Raw genomic sequence first — 7771 nt, forward strand, 5'->3', positions numbered from 1 at the left:
AATATGTTATTTTAAATATTAAAAAATATTATTTTATTGTTAAAAATATTAAAAATTAATATTTAAATAACAAAAAAAGAGTAGAGAAGGAGAACCGTCGGACTTGTGCTAGAATTAACATTAAAATTTATTATTTTATTGATAAAATATTAAAAATTTAAAAATTATTAAAAAATTAAATAAAATGAGAGTAATTGGACTAATGTAACACATGGGAGTTACATTGAAACCTTCCCACAAATTGTCCACACCATAGTGTACACCATCCACGAGAAAATACTGTGGATGATAAATTGGGGTGTAGCCTATCCTTATTCATGCTATTTTGTGGATGAGGACTGTCCACACATAGCAGAACACCATATCTTACCATGAACAGGACCAAAATGATCATATCCACGATATTTACACACTACTGAATGTCACCTAGATCTGCTGCAAATACAACTATGTAGCAGACTTACAAAACCAATCACATATGACCACAGCAATGTTCGCCACTATACACCAATGCCCACCCGTGAACTAGCATCAATTCCGAGCTGACACCTACCCCAACTGTACTTTAGACCTAAAATTTCTGACCCTGGGCTGAACCGTCACTCTCCCTATTTTATATACATGGAGCCCACACGAAACCACTGGCATATTAACTTGTGATTGTTTATGTGCCAAGTTATGTGTGCAACAGATACATATGCTTTTTGTTTGTAATTTTATAAAAGTTAATACACATGCCAAAATAGATAGGGTGGGTATTATATGCAGAATATTGAGCAGTGAAACGATCAATGGAAAAAAAAATAAAAGATAGCTGTTAACATTCAAGGCTTCAACAGCCTCTCTTGCTTGAGAGGACTCCATGCAAGACTGTTTGAAGTAAGTTAGAATCGGAACCAAAACCCCTTGAAATCGTTTGTGTATTCCCATAGTCTGTTTGTTTCACTAAACATTGTAGATTCCTTAGAATTTGTTTACTTTGTGAATAGTATGAATATGATGGTAATAACCAATTACTTATAATGGAGATATTGTATATATTTATAAAGATATTGTTTTAGGAAGTTACTAATATTGTGTTTAGGAAGTTACTAATATTGTATTTAGGAAGGTGCTATTTTAGGAAGTTGAAGTTGCTAATATTGTGCATATGGATTTTTAGGAAGATAGAGTTTTAGGAAGGCATTGTTTTAGGAAGTTGCTATTTTCTAGAGTTGCTACTCTGATCATGATGTAATTGTATATATATGGGGCGATTGTCTCCATTGAAACCAAGACAGAAGAGTCATTCCTTTGAATTTCAGCCCATGCAATTATTCTTTATGGTATCAGAGCCATACTTACACTATGGCTAATTCGAAATCTCCTTATTACCTTGGTTCGCAGGACAACCCCGGCTTGGTCGTGACACCTATTGTTTTGAAAGGGGATAACTATGATGAATGGGCCAAAGCTGTGAAGAACGCGTTCGGGGCAAAGAAGAAATTAGCTTTCCTTGAAGGAAATGTGATGAAACTTGGTGATGATACCGACGAATTGGAAGATTGGTATAGTGTGAATTCCATGTTGGTAGCATGGATATTCAATACCATAAAACCAGGGCTCTGGTCTACGATCTCCTATATGGAGACAGCAAAGGAACTGTGGGAGGATCTTCGGGAACGGTTCGCCATCAGGAACGATCTGCGGATTCACCAATTAAAGAGCGACTTGGCCAATTGCAAACAAGAGGGTATGACTGTATCTGCATATTATGGAAAGATGAAGACCATGTGGGAGGAGTTGGCTGGGTATGTGAAGAACCCACAATGCACGTGTGGTGGATGCAAGTGTGGAGCGACGACCGAGCTATCGTTGGAGCAGGAAAAGGAGAAAATTCATCAATTCCTCATGGATCTTGACAGTGCAGTTTATGGCACTGTTAGATCGAATATTTTGAGTACAAAACCTTTACCTTCTTTGAACCGAATACATGCAATAATTGTGCAAGAAGAATGACACAAAATGGTGGCTCGAGCACGTGAAGAACGAGCAGAGGCTGTAGGATTTGCTGTGCAAACTGTAAATAGAACCAAATCTCAGAACAAGGATGAGAAGACGTGCTCTCACTGTGGGAAAATTGGACATGAGGTACTCGAATGCTTCCAGCTTGTAGGCTACCCAGATTGGTGGTTTGCAAGCAAGGGAGGTCGCTCTGGTGGTCGTGGAGGACAAGGAGGTCGAGGCACGGGAACCGGAAGAGGTCGAGGAGGATCTGGTTCAGTGACGGCCAATGCTGTCCAGACACCAGGAAGCTGCGGCACCAGCACCACTACTGCGGCTGTACGGACCAGCGATAAAGCTGGTTTTCCTGGACTTAATGATGAACAATGGGCAACATTAATGGTGATGATCAACTCTCATAAGGAATCCACTTCAGAAAAATTGACGGGTAAGAAAATGTGGTTGATTGATTCAGGGTGTTCTCATAATATGACTGGGAATTTGGAGCTGTTGAAGAATGTGCATGAAATCGCTCCTTGTGCCGTTGGATTCCCTGATGGAAAGAATATGATGGCGTTGCAAGAAGGAGAAGTACAGCTTGGGAAAGGATTGAACTTAAAACATGTTTTATATGTTCCCAACTTGAATTGCAATTTGATATCTGTGTCTCAATCTATTGATGAATTAAAATGTACAGTCACGTTTTCTGACAATTTATGTGTGATGCAGGACCCCACTTCGAGGACAGTGATTGGTGTGGGTGAGAAGCGTGATGGGGTCTACCTTTGGCGCTGTGTGGCAAGGACTTAATGAGCTGTGCATGCAGGTTGGCAAAGGTGGACTCATATGAGCTGTGGCACAGGCGAATGGGACATCCCTCAAAACAAATTGTTAGTTTACTTCCTACTATTAAAAATAAACTTGCTAGTCAAGAAACATCCAGTGAGTTGTGTGATATTTGTTTAAGAGCTAAACAAACTCGTGATGTGTTTCCTCTAAGTTCTAATAAAGCTTCTACACCTTTTGCCTTAATTCATAGTGATGTTTGGGGACCATATCGTACTCCTGCTTCATGTGGTGCTATATATTTCATGACCATCGTTGATGATTACTCACGGGCAGTGTGGATTTATTTAATGGCAAAAAAGAGTGAAGTTAGTGCTAACATTGTGAAATTTTGTGCCATGGTAATGACCCAATTTGACAGTAAGGTTAGAGTGATAAGGAGTCATAACAGGTCGGAATTTGTAGAATTGAGTAATTACTGTAATATTCATGGCATCATTCAACAAACATCTTGTGTAGGGACACCTCAGCAAAACGGCAGGGTGGAACGCAAGCATCGACACATTCTGAATGTTGCACGTGCTTTGCGTTTTCAGGCAAATTTACCGGTGAGTTTTTGGGGTGAATGTGTGTTGACTACCGGGTACCTGATTAACCGTACTCCAAGTTCTTTACTTGATGGAAAGAGTCCATGTGAATTGTTGTTTGGGAAGGAACCAACTTACAAACATATTCGTGTTTTTGGGTGTTTATGTCATGCTCATTATCAGGGGCGTGACAAAGACAAGTTTGGTTCTCGAAGTCGAAGGTGCATATTTGTTGGGTACCCTTTCGGTAAGAAAGGATGGAGACTCTATGGCTTAGATACAAATGAGTTCTTTGTATCTTGTGATGTTGTATTTTTTGAACATATCTTTCCTTATAAAGCTGTTGTTTCTGAATCCCTTAACCCCGATGTGGCCGAGCAACCGTCTGTCTGTAATAATGATGCACAATTCTTCGATGACCATGAAGCGAATAGTGCAGACAATTCGAATGATGCATCAACTTCTGAAGAAGATCTCACTCCGGAAGCAAGGGGGAGTGGTGAAGATCTTAATGAACAGAGAGAGGGCAACGTGAACTTGGAAAGCAACAGTGAAGGTAAAAACATTAGTCGAGGATGTAGGGAAAGGCGTCCTCCTGAGAAGCTGAAGGACTATATATGCCACACAACGCAGCACATTAACGACCCCCTCGCGGATCATGCCACATCATACCACTCCTCAGGTGCGTCCTATTCTATTACACGTTACGTGACTTGTACTAACTTTTCTTTGAGACATAGACAGTTTTTGGCAGCTATAACTATAGGGAAAGTTCCCACATATTTTTCAGAAGTAATCCGTGAGTCACATTGGAGACAAGCCATGAAGGAAGAAATTGAAGCTCTTGAGCGTAATGGGACCTGGACCCTTGAGCCGTTGTCCCCTGGGAAGCGAGCGATCGGGTGCAAATGGGTATACAAGACCAAGTATAATTCAGATGGAACGATCGAAAGACACAAGGCAAGATTGGTGATTTTAGGGAACAACCAGAAGGCCGAGATAGACTATAATGAGACTTTCGCACCAGTGGCAAAGATGGTGATTGTTCAGTTGTTCTTGACTGTAGCAGCGGCACGAAAGTGGGAGCTTCATCAAATGGACGTGCATAATGCCTTTTTGCATGGTGACCTGGCGGAGGAGGTGTATATGCGATTGTCGCCCGGTTTTTCATCTACACATTCAGGGAAAGTATGTCGTCTGCGCAAATCTTTGTACGGATTGCGACATGCACCCAAAAACTGGTTTGCCAAATTAGGTACGACGTTGAAGATGTATGGTTTTACTCAATCACATTCAGACTATTCTTTATTCACTTACCATAAAAACGGAGCTACACTATGTGTTTTGGTGTATGTGGACGATCTTGTCGTGGGAGGAAACAATGGGGAGATGATACATCAATTCAAACAATATCTGAGTCGGTGCTTTCACATGAAGGATCTTGGGACACTAAAGTATTTTCTTGGCATCGAAGTTGCCAGAGGAGAAGAGGGCATCTATCTCTGCCAACGAAAATATGCACTAGATATTATTTCTGAAATAGGATTGCTGGGGGTTAAACCGGCCCATCTGTCCATGGAACAAAATCATCGACTTACACTAGCCGACGGGAAGTTCCTAGATGACCCAGAAAAATATAGACGTCTGGTAGGGAGATTAATTTATCTTACTATAACATGGCCTGAAATTTGTTATTATGTCCATATATTGGCTCAATTTATGCAACAACCACGACAAGAACATTGGGATGCATCTCTACGAATGGTCCGACACTTAAAAGGAAATCTAGGACAGGGAATCATCTTGAGCGTCAACAGTGATCTCAGATTATATGCTTATTTTGACTCCGACTAGGCCAGTTGTCCTTTGACACGACTCTCTTTAACTGCGTACTTTGTAATGCTTGGATGATCTCTTGTTTCCTGGAAAACCAAGAAGCAACATACCGTCTCACGATCATTTGTAGAAGCAGAGTACAGGTCTCTGGCTGCCGCGACGTGTGAATTGAAATGGTTGAAGAGTGTCCTTCGTGATCTTGGGGTGGAACATCCCAGACCTATGAAATTGCATTGTGATAGTCGTGCCGGTATGTATATTGCAGCTAATCCGGTGTTTTATGAGCACACCAAACATATAGAGGTTGATTGTCACTTTGTTTGTGATGCCTTGCATGCCCGGACTATTGAGACTGCTCATGTACAAACTTACAATCAGTTGGCAAATATTTTGACAAAGGCACTTGGCCGACGACAGTTCGATTTTCTTCTTCACAAGTTGGGCATACGTGACCTACATGCTCCAACTTGAGGGGGAGTAATGGAGATATTGTAGATATTGTATATATTTAGAAAGATATTGTTTTAGGAAGTTGCTAATATTGTGTTTAGGAAGTTACTAATATTGTATTTAGGAAGGTGCTATTTTAGGAAGTTGAAGTTGCTAATATTGTGCATATGGATTTTTAGGAAGATAGAGTTTTAGGAAGGCATTGTTTTAGAAAGTTGCTATTTTCTAGAGTTGCTACTTTGATCATGATGTAATTGTATATATATGAGGTGATTGCCTCCATTGAAAGTAAGACAAAAAAGCCATTCCTTTGAATTTCGACCCATACAATTATTCTTTAAAAAAAATCGAGTTCAGACTTGAGATTCCTATATAACAGCTGGTTAAGTATTACATCCATGGTTATGACTTATGACCAGCACTAGTATAACATTATTAAACTCCGAGTTTTGGCAAAGAAGCATCGACCTCAAGGCTCAAGCTGAGTTAATGTCATCCGTAGCTTAGCCTGAACTCAAGTTTAGGCCTCAAAAATTGATCCAGGCCCAGACCGCTCCTGTTGATGAAAGCTGGTCTGGGCTTCTCAGAACTCGGGGTTGGCCCAATGCTCCTTCAGATCCATGATGTATGCAAGTTTTTTTTTTTTTTGGCATATCTAAATTGTTTTTGTTGCAAAGGCTGATTTTGATACATCCATTGAGACATAGGTAAAAATAAAAAAAAAAATGTTTTAAACGCTAATAATGTAAAACAGGATAATGTAGTCAACCCTGTATGGTTGGGATATGATGATGATGATGATTGAAGGTATCAACTGTCTCAGTTGGTAAGGATTAGGGAATGCAACTTGTTGAGTCCGGCCCAAATATGAGTGGGCCGGGCATTACATAAATCGCATCACATCATTCGTATTAGCTTTGTTGGATTTGGAGTACCACAAAAATTTCCTTGTGTCAACAAAAAACTAAAAACTTTATACTTTGTTTTCCTTGTCATTTGCAACAAACAAATTAATAGATAAAAAAATGTAGTGTTCATTGAAAATAATAGATGGAATATTTCAGTTTGAAAGAATTTCCATTCCATTTTACATTTTACGAAGAAACAAACGCAGACTGTATGCAGTAAGCATACATAGAGATTGAGCCCAGAATATCGATCGAGGCTGACAATGCCTATTGTTCAATTCAAGAAGTGGTCCGTCCCCATCCCCATAGATAAACATAAAGCACAAAGCTCTGAGACTGGATAAAAACCGAGCCTGGGAAGTTGCAAGTCGGAACATATTGCTTCTTCCCAAGGCCCAGTATCATGGCCCAATTAACATCACTACTTTCTGGTCTAATAATCCAATGGAAAGTTCTGCCGACAATTCACAGCGAAAATCTAATTGGATTAAGAAAATAAAAGAAATAAAGGAAAAAGGCTCAAGTCTGATGAGTTGGTTCATTAGAAAAGAGATACATAACAACGATCTGTTAGGATTAGGGTCCGTTTGATTTGCAGTTGGAATTAAAATGATATATTCTAATTATCTGTTTGGTAAGACAGGATTTAAAATAAGAATTGAAATCAAATGGAGTGGGATTTCATTCACAAGGGAGAGGGAGGGAATGATTATTGCAGGGAATGCCATTCCATCAGAAATGGGAATAGAATTTCAATTCCAATTCCAATTCCAGACCTTTAATCCTTCCATCAAACAGGACCTAAATGAATGTTTGATATGGATATATATATATATATATATATATATATGATTTAAGGATTAAATGAAATTTGGCTTTGTATTAATTTGCTCTGACCTGCAGGGTCCACGGTAGACATCCATTAAGCTACCACCAATTCCTCTCAAAATTAAATGTAATCCGTCTTGATTTGCTGGACGATCTCACCTATCCTATTCTAATTGTGTCATTTCTGCAATAAGTAGGTGATAAATTTTGAAAGACAAGGTAAATTGTCTTTTCCATAGATTTTGTGGTGATATTAGCTCACTAAACTCTAAGCTTCACGGAGTTGCGCTCTGCTTAATTTGATGCATCCAGGACATTTTCATCTTTTTCTTTTTCTTTTGCCTTGTAGAAAACGATGTAAGAATTCTTCGTTTTGTGAAATAATCTAGTTAG

This window comes from Nelumbo nucifera, chromosome 4 (genome assembly GCF_055504915.1).
Source record: "Nelumbo nucifera cultivar China Antique chromosome 4, China Antique-T2T, whole genome shotgun sequence".
NCBI classification, from domain to species: domain Eukaryota; kingdom Viridiplantae; phylum Streptophyta; class Magnoliopsida; order Proteales; family Nelumbonaceae; genus Nelumbo; species Nelumbo nucifera.